This window comes from Thermobia domestica, chromosome 12 (assembly GCF_964235325.1).
Source record: "Thermobia domestica chromosome 12, izTheDome1.hap1.1, whole genome shotgun sequence".
Taxonomy (NCBI): domain Eukaryota; kingdom Metazoa; phylum Arthropoda; class Insecta; order Zygentoma; family Lepismatidae; genus Thermobia; species Thermobia domestica.
This window is the reverse complement of record NC_137465.1, coordinates 186,345,106-186,361,977: the sequence shown is the minus strand read 5'-3', so window position 1 is coordinate 186,361,977 and position 16,872 is coordinate 186,345,106. Positions and strand designations below refer to the sequence as shown.

The 16,872-nt window shown below is 35.7% G+C and overlaps 1 non-coding gene across 1 annotated transcript; it reads left to right on the top strand.

Moving 5' to 3' along the window:
* Positions 1–939: 939 nt before the first annotated feature.
* TRNAV-AAC (transfer RNA valine (anticodon AAC)) lies at positions 940–1,012 on the top strand. The gene has a single exon. It is a non-coding gene; the product is annotated as a tRNA-Val (tRNA).
* The last annotated feature ends 15,860 nt before the right edge of the window (positions 1,013–16,872 follow it).

Below are 16,872 nucleotides of genomic sequence, written 5' to 3'. Positions count from 1 at the left end.
ATTCTAATATCCTGGATAGTTATGGAACTTGCTGTACACCGTTGTCGTGTGAGTTGCATACGAATTAGGCATACTGTATGTTACTTCCTGTTCAACTACTCAGCTTTTGAGATCAGCTACACATAAAAGAAATGAAATGAAATCTTTCAGTCTTACATCTCAAGGTTATATATACCATGTAGTCTAAAGGAGACAATGATGAGTATCAACGAAATGAAGATAGTGAGAGAAAACGTGAAAATCCACCCCAAAGAAAACGCACACACTGTATTTGTTCGCCACAAAGTGTAAATAGTAACATTAGATAAAAGAAAATGATAAAAATGAATTAGAAGGTTTTTAAATTAAATATATTTAAATAATGTATCAGGAAGTGCAGATAAAAGGTTTGTGTTTTCGCACTATAAAGGGGAAGCATGATAATAAGTAAGACAATATGATTTCCCCCACTAATAAGGCAGTGGGATGAATAAAATCGCACTATTGTCAGAAGTTAGCAAACTAATTTCAGTAATGCATATGTACATATTTTAATTAACGGGTGAACTAGTGGTTAATGTTTTTTTTTCTAATTTCACATAGTGTAATAATTGTGAATGTTCAAATATGTGAAGTATCAATGTCAAAGCGTTCCAATGCGAAGTTTTATTATTTATTTTTACATTCCTGACTTCCCCGTCTCTTCACTGATTGCGATGATTTCGCACCCTGCAAGTCATTTAATTGATGAAGTAAAACGTTTCGTCGTTACAAGTGTTTCTAATTAAGATTGGAAAACAGGTAACAACAGATGTTCATTTACAAGAAGTCAAAGATATTAGTTTTAATTTATATTGTATATTTTATGTTAATTAGTACGTAATATAAACTTATTATTATTTAAAGAAGCAAGTCGCCTATCAAAATAGAACTACACGTTGATAAGATTCATAAAGCAATGTTTCCGTGGTGTAGTGGTTATCACATCCGCCTAACACGCGGAAGGTCCCCGGTTCGATCCCGGGCGGAAACAAGTTTTTTTTTTAATTTTGTAAAATTTATATATTTAGGTGAGTTACATATAGAAAAGTATAGCTTTTTCGGTAATCGAAGCATTTAAAAAAAGATCAAACAGCTTAGCTATTGCCTACACAAATTCATCTCTATAACGGAATGTAAGTAGGATGCATTTTACAATGCTTTATAATTACACAAAGTTAGCCTATTTTCTTTTGATTTAAATACCCCTTTGTAGCCAAGAGGCTAACATGCGTACTTTCTATGCGCTTTATCCCCTATTCAATTGAATGGTAAGGATACTCGTCTCGAATACAAATCCGTGCAACAGCACGGACGTATTTCCAACTGAATGATCCGTGACGTCACAAATTACTGCTTCCCTGCTGAATAAATCACATGGAGAGGAGCAGGAGCAGGCAAGTAACCTATCGGTAGAAAAAAAATAGCAATGGTGAGAGGAAAATTGAATCAAATTTTGGATGTATTTGAACATGTTATATATCTCCAATGCGAGTCCGAAGTTTCATACAGCTCTGGTGTTTTCCGTGGAGTGGTTGACTTCAAGAAATGTCTTGCCATCTTCACTTGTTTAGTGACTAGGTATGCTTTTGGTGAATAAGTCCCGAGTTCAATTCTCGGTAGCAGAGCATCGAACACATTGCAGTAATATCACTTTAATTAGTAAATCTCGTACTATATAGCCTAACTTCTGCCAGAAACGTAAATACAAAATAAACAATCATGAAGTGTCTTGAGACAACAACGCATGGATGGACAAAGTGTTCGTAATAAGACACCTCTGTAACTGTCATAATAATTTGCAGCAGTGTGTGTGTATGCTGTTAACAGTTTTTTTTTAATAGCATACCTTATAATTCAAGTATACGAGAACAGCAGACGTTTTGAGTCTAATGCAGATGCAATTAGTGTATCGATGTGGAACTAAAGGTGAGTCCGTAGAAAAACATTGCAGTTTATAAATCTTCCAGCACGCAACGAAATTCGTGAAATTCATAGCAAATATTCCGATGTCTACTTCAGAAACTGAAAATTGCTTTACCATATTAAAGAATATAAAACCATTTTTTAAAAAATGCCATAATTCATAATCATCTAAGTGCATTAGGTATAGGGGGTATTAATAGGGGAAAAAATATGGTAAAGATTACAGTGCAAAAGAGTTATTGAAAAGTTTGCACAAGCAGACAAGCAGAACTGATTTCACATACAAGTGAAATGTAGGATAGGTACTCTTTATTATGTATACTTGTATATGATTACTTTCATTGATTTTATCATTTTGGTAATTTAGAATACTGAAAGTACTAACCGTGTGAACTACCAAAAAATTATGGCACGAAGCGCCAGTGCCCATGGACGTACGCAGGAATTTATTTCGGGAAGGGTCCAAAGCTTTTCAGGGGGGTCCAAATACAATTTCAGGCTAAATTATATTAAAAATTGCCAAATTGCTCCTAAAATTAGACTAAATTTACAAAAAGAGTCTGGATTTGGAGGGATCCGGACTCCCGGACCCACCCCGTGCGTACGTCCCTGCCAGTGCCTCAAGAACATAATTTTATTCAGTTCAACGTGATCTATAGATTGATAGTATTGTCTCCTTGGACAATATTGTAGTTACACAAAAAATATTAAAGTTTAAAAGTTAACCACAATTTGAACTGTATTTGTCTTGCTTGTGTCATTAACTCACTAACTCTATGGCCTATGGAACCCAGAGGTTCAATACCGCGTTCACAAAAGCTTTCCATCGACTTCTATCATTAGTCAACTGGATGCAGTTTCTACTTTGTACTCCAATTTCTGGGATATTCATTTTAATATCGTCCTCCCATCTGCGCCTAGGTCTTCCTACTGGTCGTTTTCCGATTGGACTTCCAGTTAAACCTTTGAAAGCGACCCTACTTTCTTCCATTCTAACTACATGGCGTGCCCACCTAAGCCTCCTGGATTTGATGACCCTAACAATGTTTAGTAAACGGTATGAACTATGTAGTTCCTCGTTATGAAGCTTCAGTCATTCCCCATTCACGTTCCTTTTGAATCCGAATATTCGTCTCAGGATCTTGTTCTCAAATACTTTGTCTACGTTCTTCCCTCAGAATAAGTGACCATATGTCGCAACCATACAGAACAACAGGCATGATTATCGTTTTATATATTTTAAGCTTCAAATTCCTTGACAGAATTCGCGACAACAAAACATTTTGAACTGAATAATAACACGAATTCCCTGCTTTTAGTCGACGCTTAATTTCTTCGTGAATATGGTTTTCGTCTGTTAATATTGATCCTAGATCTTTGAACGTATTCACTTTATCAAAAGTATTATGTGATATTTTCACACGCCCATAATTTGTAGTATTACGATCCCGACGAATTTCCATGTATTTAGTTTTTCTCTGCATTTACTTCTAAACCCATGTCCCTGCAAGCGTTTAATAAGATCCCTGCATTTCTTTCTATGATGAGTGTATACTTCAGTTTAATTTTATCTTCATAGATTGTGTGTATATTGTAAAGCATTAATTTTTAGGTTTCGAGAAAAGTAGTTTTTGTTGATTTTCTCTGAAACGTGAGCATGAGGATTTACATGCACTTACATCATTTTGCTTACCTAAGACACTTTCAATTGCTATATATTTTATCTCTGGATTTTCCCCCTTAACAATCTCATATAGCCTGGCTGCTAAAAGGGACGTTAAACTCAAAATTAACTCAACTATACTTTTCCCCTTAAATGCTAATAATATTGTAGAAAATATTGTTTTATTAGATAACTTATTGTATAAAGAAATATGTCGAAATAAGTCGTCCTATGTTGAAGCTATTTTCTATTCCATTTCTCACTTGGGATTTTTCTGCATTCAAGCTTAGTTAGCCTTCTGTCGGTTAAACTTTTATCAATACTTTTAAAAATATATATATATTTCGATATAATACTTGTTGACCTCGGTAAGACCACGAGTTGACGAGAGAGGTAGGATATAAGTAAATAACCTCATGAAATGCTCATTGTCACACGACCTACATAAAGTACATATATACACACACATACATACATAAGTTTTGCCGACAACCTTGGAGAATTCCAACTATTTTCTTTCTGTCTTCTTCTTTCATTTCCCTCTCATTGCGAAGATCAATATTGAGGAAAAAGAAAATATTTGAAGATGTGTTTACATGATGAACAATAAACACAAATAAAAGAATGACATAACTAGGTTCAGTGCTGCATCATTGCCAGCTATAACATTGAGAATAAATCTTTGTGTCCAGGTTGAGAAGGAGCATCTTTCTATTCCGTTCCAATTACCAGCATTCGAGTTTCGATTCCAAGTTGATACTCCTGTCACTTGTACAGGACACGGAATTCGACAATATGCAAAGAGAACTTTTTGTCTTCTTGCGTCATGTGCACATATTTCTATTTCAATTGACAGGATTCGATTTTCGATTCAAAGTTGACTGTCACTCCTGTCACTCTTACATGACGTGAAATTCGGGAATATGAACGAAGACTTTTTCTACTTTTTCTCTCCCTTTGATGTTACGAATTACCTCCCGAGGGATGTGTACTCTTTCTGTTCCGTTGCAATTGTCACGATTCGATTTTCGATTCCAAGTTGGCAACCCTGTCACTCTTACACGACGCGGAATTCGACAATAAGCAACAGGACTCCTTGTATTTTTTGATGTTACGGATCACCTCCCGAAGTATGTGCACATCTTTCAGTTCCGTTCGAATTGTCAAGATTTGATTTTCGATTCCAAGTTGGCATCCCTGTCACTCGTACACGACGCGAAATTCGACAATATGCAAAAGGACATTTTGAGCCTTACGCAGAATCGTTCTCACGCGTGATTACTGCCATACTAAATGGTAAGATTAATATTTGTTTCCTGCAGTAGACAGGCCTTTAATATGACGCTAATCATACCTCTAAACGACTCTGCATAGGGCCTTTTGAGTTGGGTTGATTTTGAGTTAACGTCCCGTTCAGAGCGAGGCTATATGAGACGTGGACCTACTGATTAACGTGGAATCCGAACCACATGAGCTCCCGCCGGGAATCGAACCCGGGTCTCCCACGCCATAGGCACGTACGCGAACCGCTTGGCCACGAAAGAGCTCCATAGGGCCTTTTGTCTTCTATTGATGTCACGAATCACCTCCTGCAGTTTGTGCACATCTTTTGAGTTCACCCTATAAAGATAAATAACTAAAAAGGTTGGTTATTCTAAACTCTTGTATATATCACCGTCTCCTTTAGCCTAGTCGGCATAGCCGTGGCAGGTTAAACTCAAATATTTCATTTCGTTTCGTTTCTTTTTTATATATCAGGTTGTCTAAACGGTAGTGAGACTTTGGAGGTCAATATTGAGAAAACATTATTGTTATTTGAAAATAATATTATAAAACCACGTGTACACCATTTTGTTCAATGACATTTTGCTGCAATTTTCCCGGTAATACCATAATCCTGCCGCTACACAACTTCTGGTCAAAAAATAATGACACATGACTTTCACAGATTTCTTTTGAAACTAACTCAACGTCATTCAGGAAGTTCTGCAGAGATCGAAACAAATGATAGTCTAATGGGAGAAGGACCGGGCTCAACAATGAATGGATTAAAATCTCCCAGCCAAGTACTTTCAATTATGATGGATCGTTAAAATATATGCGGTCCTTAATTGCCAGAGTGATATATGACGTCCTTTGTGTTTTTTATTAGTTTCGACCGTTTCTTTTGGATTGATCGGCACACTGGCGCTAATTTTCAAAAGCGTAGTCTATCCGGTAGCATTAGCTCACGATATACAATGCCCTTCTAATCCTACCAAATGCATAGCATAACGCTATTGAAACCAAACTCTTTCACGTGGTGTACATGTGACACTGCTATTTGTTTTATTATAGCAGAAGTACATTGCTAATTAATTAACAAACTACATTAGCAACAATAAAGTGAATAATTACCTTTTAACCTGTATTCTTGGAAGTCCGCGTTTTAATTTTATAAATACATTCTAAAGCATTATAGCTTTATTAATAATTTGTCAGCTGTTTAAGTAAGATGTTAGCATATGGCTGTCATCTAGTGTAAGTTGAAGCCTTGTACTTTTCTGCGTTTCTTCTCTGGGAAAAATGAGAGAAACATGTTGTTTCGATACAATTTTGATTTAAAATGTTTCAATTTTTGTCTGTTGTATGTTAAAGATGAGCTTAAATATAACTTGTTAAATCTCTGTAAAATCGAAAATGTTAGTTGTTAATAAATCTTTCTGTTCAACTTTGATTTTGTAACAATTTGTTGGAATTCTAATCTACGATTTTCCCTACGGGGAAAAAAAATGGAGACGAGAATATCAACCAATTGAGGAAAACAGCTGACTCCACCAATATATGACGCCAACAGGACTTCCTTCAAGACTTTACCCTGAGATGACGAACCTGAACTTGACAAACACCGGATATTATAACCTGAGGGAGGAAGCATTCTGTTTCTACTCGGACTTGACCAAAAAGTCTTCGCCGTGAGAAACCTACCTCTACTTGTGTCTTCATGAACTGCGACAAACCTGGATTTGACTAACCGTGCCTATCATGGCTTGAGGACAGGCCCGTGCTGGCCCACCGGGACATGTCTCGGTGCGCCCTCCGAACCATCACAGTATAAATAAAGGTACAAGCTTTTAACAAAAAGTTCTTACAGTTTTATTGGTAAACAACCAGTGAAAGATGCCGTACGCCCTTTACATTAGGTGCCATTGCAAAATCACATCAAAGATGAACGATTTTATTTATTCTTCTGTATATCATAATTCTATACGATAAATACATATAGTTACTGTTAGTAAAGAACTCGTGAAGGGTAGAGTGCACCCTTTACATAAAGCGCCCTGCAAAACATCACATTATAGGTAAGAGTTTTTCGTTCTGTATACTAGGTTTGTATATACCTCCTCTGTCCATAGGCCATAGAGCTACCTAGGTATATTAAGTTGTTGATATATTTAGCTTCTTTCTTTTGACAAAAATGTTGTTATAGGAACTACTTCTAAAAAGTGTTTCTTTGGTTATAGTAAAAGTGTTTCTTTGGTAAAGATTTCGAGGTTTTCAGAATTTAGCTATTTAGATTACTAAAACCATTTGGTGATTTTGATATAAAATGCCATATATATATATTCGCATTTGTATGGGTGTCTTTTCTGTAGACTTGTCCACCGTCCTCGTTATTATCCCAGCATGGGGCTGCTTGAGCACTTCCTTTACACTAAGTTTTTATTCTTTCATAACATTTCTCATTTTCTGTGAGAAACGCAGAAGCCAAAACATTCTGAAATCATTTTCGTTTTCTTCTTCTTTCTTTCACAATGTACTACTATGAGCAAAATAAATGACGCGTCTCTTTATTTTGAAGTTTTTTGAAAATATCTCCGTTTTCTTTAAATGTTCGAAATTTCGGAAGGTTTCCCCAGCAGGACAGGTTAATAACAAACCCGTTTTTAATATTTGTGTTAGATATTAGCTTAAAATAAATAAATTAGAAGCAAAAAACATTAAATCGACAGAAATCTCGAGAATTACCAACTCTGCTAAAGTGGGAAATTTTCAAGAACGCGAGGGAATTCTGCAGTTCAACACGAAGCAGCGACATCTATGTCATTGAGAGAAGCGTGGATTGGGGAGTTCGACAGCGGCCGTTCCGTCGAGTGCCTCGTGCGCTGTGGTGCTACGTGAGGAAGAGAGTGGAGTGGGCCCTCCTATACACCTACACTACACTTCTATTTTCTCTTACATTTATACGTACATACATCTCCCTTCCTTTTCATACTCACTGTTCTTTTTACATTTTACACTTCCCACTTTCCTCTAACTTTTGCCCTGTTCAACTTGGCTTTCAGCCCTCTTTCACTGTCTGAACTCCTTTCCCGACTTTGACCTTTACTTTCCCGATTTTGACTTTCTTATCTCGATTGTGACACTTACTTATTACCATTTTACGATAGTCCCTTTTTTTTACTTTGTCATTGCTATTACTTGTTAACCTTTATACCTTTTACCTTTGTACTAATTATCTCATTACCTGAATACATTTCTTACAAACCTTGTTCAAAGGCGTTATTGCCGGGAACATATAAAGGAGGGATTTTATCCTCCCCGTGAAGTGAAGTGAAGTGAAGCGTGGATTAGATCTACAAACGAAAATTTTAACGAAATATTTCTAGTATGTCTTATCATATGCATTATCAGCGAACTCCAAATATATGAATCTATGCTAAGTATTAATGTATAGATAGTGCAAATAGTGGAAATTACCTATGGAAAAAGACGAATTGTTAGCCCAACCGTAATGAAAAATCGTCTTTACTGTAGAACAGGTTCAGCTTACATAAGAAAGCAAATAGCTCAGTTAGATAAAGCAACGAATTTGTATACCGAAGGTAGACCGTTCGAATCTCGTGGAAGTACTGTTGTCATTTTTATCACTAAGGTTATTTTATTTATTTTTTATTTGGGAAAGAATTAAATTGTAACATATGTGTAAAACTCATGACGATACCAAAAAAAAAGAAAAAAAAGAGAAAATATCGTCGCATTTGCATTAGTGTCTCTAATTTTTGTTTGCAAACAGATTCGTAATTATTTCCCCTGTGCTTACTGATGCATAACGAATCTTTTCCAGTAAATGTTAATTCTAATTTGGAGAATTGTATAGTTTCACAATGTTTCTCACTACATAGTCTTCTATCTACGTGTTTGGATATTTTGATAACAGATTTCCCTATTAAATGTTTAATTTTCTCTATAAATATTTGTCTTAAATTGAAATTGTTTTGAATTTACTACATAATCAAAGTTGCCCGAAGGAGGAGAGCTCAAGTAATAGATATTCTACGTAAAAGCAACCTATTGTAGAATGATGATGCTTCTTACCTTCAGCACATAATCTTAACGTTAGAGAGTCAGAGAGAGAAAAATCCTGTTTTTCCTCCCCTATGACCACTCATCTTCAAGCTCTACCTATAATGATTCGTGTCACATAATTTCGGCTCTCCAAAGACATTCATATTTATTATTATTATTATTATTATTATTATTATTATTATTATTATTCCTCAATATGCCACCCTTACATAATGTTGTAACTATAGACATCTTAGTTTAAAGTGCTTTCTTTAGTAATAATTTGAGCAACCACGTCACAAAATTTAAAATGTATGAGGGGGCACGACGTTTTATTTCCCCTCCTCTCTTTTCAGCACCCTCCAACAGAAGGTATATAATTTCTGAGAAGCAGGGCAGACAAAATGAATAAGAAATATATTTAGAGCATCCTTTCCTCCTTCGTGAATGTAATATCACGTAGCATTTTTTATTCTACTGAAGACGACCCTAGGCCGTTATGGTTAAGTAACAAAAGAAATACCTAATATATTTATAGCGCCTCTTAACTGTAATATTACCTATTCTTTATTTGTTCGAGGCTTCCCTACACAACCAAGGGTGACAAAAAGAATAGGAAAAGTGTCTCAAGATTACAAAAGACTTTATATTTTGTCAGAAACAGGGCAGTATATACACAACATTGCTTTCATTAACAAGTGTTTCACCCTTAAGTCGCTTATAAAATTAGGCAGAATAACTTTTGCCGATCATTGTTCTAGAGGGATTTGTCCAGGATGGTTTGGTGTCGAGCTAATAACGATGAGTATGTTTATTTACATCACTGTTAAAGAAATAGCAAACTTTCTGAAAGGAACTTACTTAGGAAACATCAGATCTTCCTTCTACTTAGCCAGAGCCCACTCTGAAAAATTGCATCTAGCGTTCTGAGTGAAAGTTCTATGGGACTATTAGAAAAATATATTCCCGTTTCCACGCTGATGATAGAATTTCTTAAACAGTTATTGAATTACGTTCGAACGGTAGGCGTAAATAGCGCCCCCGCAACAATGTGGCGTGGGGACCGCACAAGCTGCAAGGCCAAAAAATATACAGAAAGTACGCAGGGGCGGAGCAGGCCAAATTTTCACACGGGCAAAGTGACTTTTTGGAGCCCTTCCCCTAGTAGTAGCCTATATTTTACATTTTATCATAGTGTTTTTAATAGTTTAAACCAGGAGCGTCATTTCAGATTTTGCTTTGTGGGGGGCAAGACCTCTTGATATAAGTAAAATTTCGCGTTTTTCACTGATTTACTACTATTCTAATGATAAAATCTATATACATCTCAAACTCAGGGGGGGCAAATGCCCCTCCCTACCCTCCCTAAATGACGCCCCTGTTTTAAACCCATTTTCAAAAAGAAATCCATTACCTAGGAAAACTTCACAAAGAATATGGCCCGCTATAAACAATACCAACTCCACCACCCCTGGTCTAGTGGCTAGCACGCCTGCCTTCTGTGGTACCGGGTCCAATTCCTGGTGGATTACTGTTGAACGATAAAAGTGGTTCGGATTCCACTATAATTAGTATCCACATCTCCCTTGCCCATTAAGGCATAACCGTGGAACGCTAAACTCAAGCAAACAAACAAACAATACTTAATTCCCGCCACTCTTTATTCTACATGCATCTCTCAATTTTTCGATACAGCCCCCTTAGTACTATGAAACTCTCTTCTTCCATAGTGAAATGGAAAAAGATCTTATAATTGCCACTACTTTACAAGAATATAAACCAAAAACGTCAGTAGAAAGCACATTATAAAATTTACTTTTTGAGGCTCGCTTTGGTGCCCCTCTTTCTCTGGCGCCCCGGGCAGTCGCCCGGCCCTTAGTCCGCCCTTGAAAGTACGGACGCATAACTAAGGACTTCGGAGGAGAGGTTAACCTTCATGTTATGCCACTGGTTTGACGTGTTTGAAATGTTCAGTAAGTGATCGGTTAGTGAAATAATTTCGACGGTTACTGATGTTTAAAGTTTAGCTAAGACAAAGCTACCTAATCAAATACATTTGATATCGCGATGTCACAATTTGATTTTTACTCACATAAAAAAGATAAAAACAATAGTAATAAAAACCCTTACTCGTACTGGGCTCCTAACTAACTAACAACCTAATTCTTACAGACTAGTTGCTCTGACCAACTGAGTTTCGATTTCTTACGCGAAAGAAGTCTGTTATATTACGAGGCAAGCTTTTCATTAGCAAAACTGTTCGAAGTAATACGAACATGGCTTAGGAACAGTGACGGAACTGAATTACCACTCGATTGACCTTGAGGGCAAATCACCAAAGCGTAGCTATAAACGTAAGTTCAGCATGCATTTCTCTGGAGTTGTGTTCAGTATTCCTATCTGCCAGTCATGCTTGTTCGTAGGAGTAATATGTTACAAACCTAACCTTTCGATAGAGCACAATGACAGAGAACCAAAATTAATAAATTCTTGCCCTTGTGAACTTGGGATACCACCATGTGCAATAAAACTGTCGCGTCTCCTTGAAGTGATATTTTATCGAAAATAACTCGTTTTCCTTTATATATCCGAAGTTTTTGAGGGTTTCAAAATGAGGAAACGTTACTGACAAACAAGGACGCATTTAGGGGTGGGTCCAGGTGGTCCGGACTCCCCTCTGAAATCCCAACTTTTCTGTAAATTTAGCCTAAATTTAAAGATTATCTTTTAAATTTTATTATAATTTATCCTAATATTGAAGTCGGACTTCTCCCGAAATAAATTACTGCATACGTGCCTGCTGACAATTTTCAATATATTCGTTAAATAATAAAGTAAAATAACTAAATTAGGAGCAAAAAGCTTCAACACGGGCTAACTTTTGTCCACTGCCAATATTGTTAGAAGGGATATTAATAGCAAAAACTGCTAGTCAATGCTGAACCTTGGAACTTCACTCCGAACAGCAAGCCTATTATTGAGAACTACATATGAAACATTTTATCAAAACTTATCTAGCTTTTACCTGGCATGAAATTATTATATACACCAAAATTCACTCTCCTAAAATGTGTATCTAAACATTGCTCTACGTATCTACGAAGCAATGAAAATTATTTATCGAAATATGTGAGCAGGGAACTCTAACAGTCAGCCATTTTATTTAAATCGTAGTAAACCCTGTAACCGGGCGTTAACGTGAAGACAAAGCTTGGTCCATTGGTAAAGTGTTGGAAGAATATAAACTTAATGTTCGTAGGTTCGAATCTATCCACTCACCATAACATTTTGTTCTTATGTATAACGATGAAATAAGAAAGAAAAAATGTATAACCGTTAAGACAAAACTTCAACCAAGTCTGAAGAGAACAATACTAAAATAGTAACACAATGACGTCAACCAAAAATTATTTCATGTAGCGTTTGGACGAAATTACAGCTGTTAACAATTGCAGAAATAAAAACAGGCTGATAGCTGTAATGCAGTCTAGACTTCTGAATGCATTTACTTCCTGAAAACTTCCGTCTCGTCATTGGTATGCCGTTAATCATTGTAAAACCTTTTAATTGGAAGTGAAATGACACAAACTAAAACAGTTTTAAATCAATAAATGTCTATGTGTAAAAGTAGGTGTCTTTTATCTGTAGTTCTGAGTTCCTTTTACTTTGAAGTGACAAATGAGAGAAGAAAGTATGGTGTTCGAAAAAAAATCAAATTTGAGATTTCAACGAATTTACACGTATTATAGCCCCTAACACCGAAAAAGTTATTTTTCGATACATGTCTATCTGTTCGTCCGTCCGTTCGCTACACTTTTCTGTGCACTCGCCTAGAGGCCATACCGTTCAACTTATCTGCACCAAATTTTAGTTTAAGATTTTCATAGTATTTCCTATAGTTTTTTTTATTTCCCTCCTACTCCCAAAACAAGGGTAGTCTCCTGTACGATGAAAATAGAAAAAAAGATATTTTCTCATAACTGGCTCTAACGATCTTGTTTTCTTTCTTTTTTTATAAATCAATATTTAATTAGCAACCCTATTTTATGGTATAAGGCATTTATCTGAGAAAAATCTACAAGGGGTAGTTTATACTAAGGGGGTGTTTTTTTCTCAGTGATTTTCTCAAAATGGACTCAAATGTTTTCGTTCATATTTCATAAATAAAGATTTCATTAATAACTTATCAATATGGCATAACTCGTTTGTCCTAAAAAATGCGAGGGGTAGTTTATTCTTGGTGGAGTGTTGTCTGGGCGATTTTCTCAAAAACGACTCAAAAGAGTTTATTCATATTTCAAAAATAAATATTTCGTTAATAACCGAACAATATGGCAAAACTCGTTTGTCCTGAAAAAATATGCGAGGGGTAGTTTACTCTTGGGGGTGTTTTTTCTCCACGGTTTTCTCAAAAATGAGTCAAGCAATTTTGTTCGTACTCAGAAATAAATATTTCATTAAAAACCTAGTAATATGGAATAACTCGCTTACCCTGAAAGAATCCTCAAGAGATAGTTTATTCGGGGAGTTATTTTTCCCTCACGATTTTCTCAAAAATTACTCGGACAATTTTATTGATAATTCATAAATAAGTATTTCATTAATAACCCTATATTTTAGTATAAGTCATTTCTATGAAAAACAATTACAACGGATAGTTTATTTTGGGGGTCAAGGTTATTTCCCCGACAATTTTCTCGAACGACAGGCGATTTTGTTCAAATTTCGCAAATAAATATTTCATTAATAACCAAAAGTATATCTTAAGTCATTGTTCGAAACAATTCACAAGAGGTAGGTTACTCCTGACGTGTTCTTTTTGAACGACTTTCCCAAAGTGACTCATTTGATTTTTTTTCATATTTCATAAACAATGATTGCATTAATTGGTCTATTATATGTCTAATGAAAATGTGCTCAAAGTGTGAGTTAGTTTTGTAGTGTGGATTTTCTTCAATCGAAGTTTTTTATTCGATAATCTGACATTCGATGTATTTGAATAATACGATAATTTTATTCGTATTATCCAAATACACACTTCAGCAACAACTGCGGCCTAACACAGTTAAGAAATTGAATTGAAAAAGTTTAGTGCGGTGGCCCTGTAATTGAATATTTTTTGAGAAACTCCCCAGCTTTTTGTGGTAAACTCAGGCTTTTCTTTTTCGAGCGACAAAAGAAAGAAGAAAATATAGTGATTGTGAAAATAATATTAAATTCAGATTTCAACGGATTTACATGTTTCATGGCGTCTACATACCGAAAATGTGACTTTTCGACACCCGTCCTTCCGGTCCGTCCGTTCGGCACACTTTTATATGCACTCGCCTAGAGGCCATACCGTTCAACTTATCTACACCAAATTTTAAACTTAGGGTTTACTTAGTATTCTTACAGGAGCTTTTCCATTTTTTCCTACCACCTAAAATAAGTGTGGTTTACAAACAGCCGAAAATCGAAAAACGCTATTTTCTCAAAAATGGTTTTAACAAATTTGTTTATTTTTCACTAATCAATATTTAATTAACAACCCTATATTGCAGTATCAGATATTTCTCTTAGAAAAATTTACGAGGGGTAGTTTATTCTTGGAGGTGACGTTTTCTCGACGATTTTCTCAGAAAAGACCCTGGCGAATTTTGTACACACTTCATAAATAAATATTTGACCTTACAACATGGTATAAGTCAAATGACCTGAAAAATATATGAGTAGTAGTTTATTCTTGGACTTGAATTTATTCCCAGTGAGTTTTTCAAACACGACCAGTTGGCAACCCTGTATCTCGACAACGAAGCCGAATTCGAAAACTGCAAGAGGACCATTTGTCTCCTTTTGATGCCACGAATCACCTCCCGAAGTTTGTGGACATCTTTCAGGTTCACCCTTAATGAAGCTTCTTTTCGAAAAGTTAACTATTAACTTTAGGCATTGTTCATCTTTTTTTAAATCACAAATGTCGTTATTAATTTTAAGGCAGAGAACTACTTCTGAGAGAATAGATCTTGAAAAATAATTTTAAAACTTAGACTTTTGTTTTCGAGACATTCCAGACAAGACGAGACATTTTACAAGCTATCTCGTGTCCAAAACATTTGCCTCGTATTATCTTGGATGTCACAAAGCGCGTCTTGTCTCTTTCTCGAGACATGTCTTATCTCGTGCACATTCGTTAACACTTGGAAAGGATTATCTTTCTACTCAAAGCATTGTTTTTATAATGGTTGCATATTTATGATAATTGCTGTCCACATAAATTACAGTCCTTTCAGTTGAATTAATTTTTATTATTATTATTATTATTGAAATTGCAATATCTAGTTTAACGTTGGACGATTATGCACCTACGCTAAGGGAGAATGATGATGAATGAAATGGTGAAATGAAGAAAGTGGGAGGAAAATGGAAAATCTCAAGAAAACACATACCTATGCACACGGTATTTGTCCACCTCAAATTTCACTTGGCACGAAGTGGAATCGAGCCACGGACCCCCTGCACCAAAGGTCCCTGCAATGCTTTATTATTATTATTATTATTAATAATAATAATAATAATAATAATAATAATAATAATAATAATAATAATAATAATAATTGAAGCGAGCTTAACGAGTTTCAACCGTACGATTCAACCAACGTTTGGGTGCCTGTTCGTTCGTCTGCTCCTCTCATAAAAGACATTTCATTTTAATGAAACTAGTAAGTGCCTTCTTTTAGCTCTGCGAAGTAACTATTGCTTGGAATATGAATCTGCAAAACATAAGAGGTAAAATTAACCAAATGGTGCAAGTTTCCACTTATATATACAAAACAACTTTGCAATATCAACTACGTGAATCTTGTCTCATAAAGAAGCCGAAACCCCTACACCGAAGAGCCCTCCGAGATTTGATCATTGTCCACACGGACTGAAATTGTCATTTGAAGCCAAGACTTTAATGTGAAGCAAAATATTTCTTTAAAATAGACGAAAAATTCGAAAGTTATAAACATGTTAATAATTTTGCCTTTTCTCATAAGGGGGCCGTATTAGCCTACACTGAAGAGCCCCACGAGATTTGATCATTGACCACTTGGACTGAAATTCTCATTTGAAACCAAAACTTTAATATGAAGCCAAAAATTAAACTTTTACATCAATTTAAACTGACTGGGTTCCGGTTCACCCCACTATTGTTTAGTTTAGTTAAGTGGTTTCTTTAAAATAGACGAAAAATTCGGAAGTTATAAGCATTTTCATATTTTTGCCTTTTCCCATAAGGGAGCCGTAGCCCCCTATACTGAAGAGTTTCCCCCCCCCCCGGAGATTTGATCATTGTCCACTCGGACTGAATTTGTCATTTGGAACCAACACTTTAATACGAAGCAAAATATTTCTTTAAAATAGACGAAAAATTCGAAAGTTATAAACATGTTAATAATTTTGCCTTTTCTCATAAGGGGGCCGTATTAGCCTACACTGAAGAGCCCCACGAGATTTGATCATTGACCACTTGGACTGAAATTCTCATTTGAAACCAAAACTTTAATATGAAGCCAAAAATTAAACTTTTACATCAATTTAAACTGACTGGGTTCCGGTTCACCCCACTATTGTTTAGTTTAGTTAAGTGGTATTTTGTGACTGCTTCACATCATCAAAAGAATGTTTCACTTCCCCTCCCCTCCCCCAGGATTTCGTGCTGGATCCACCACTGGAATCAATAGACACTCTTCCTATTCTTTTTGTCACCCTTGATTGTGTAGGGGCTCCCTCGTACAAATAAAGAAGCGGTAATATTACAATCAAGGGGCGCTACATATTAGGTATTTGTTTAGTTACCTACCCCTAACCGCACAGGGCCATCTTTCGTAGAATAAAAAATATTACGTGATATTCCAATCATGAAAGGGGAGAGGATGCCGTAAATATATTGCTTATCAAAAATTACTTTC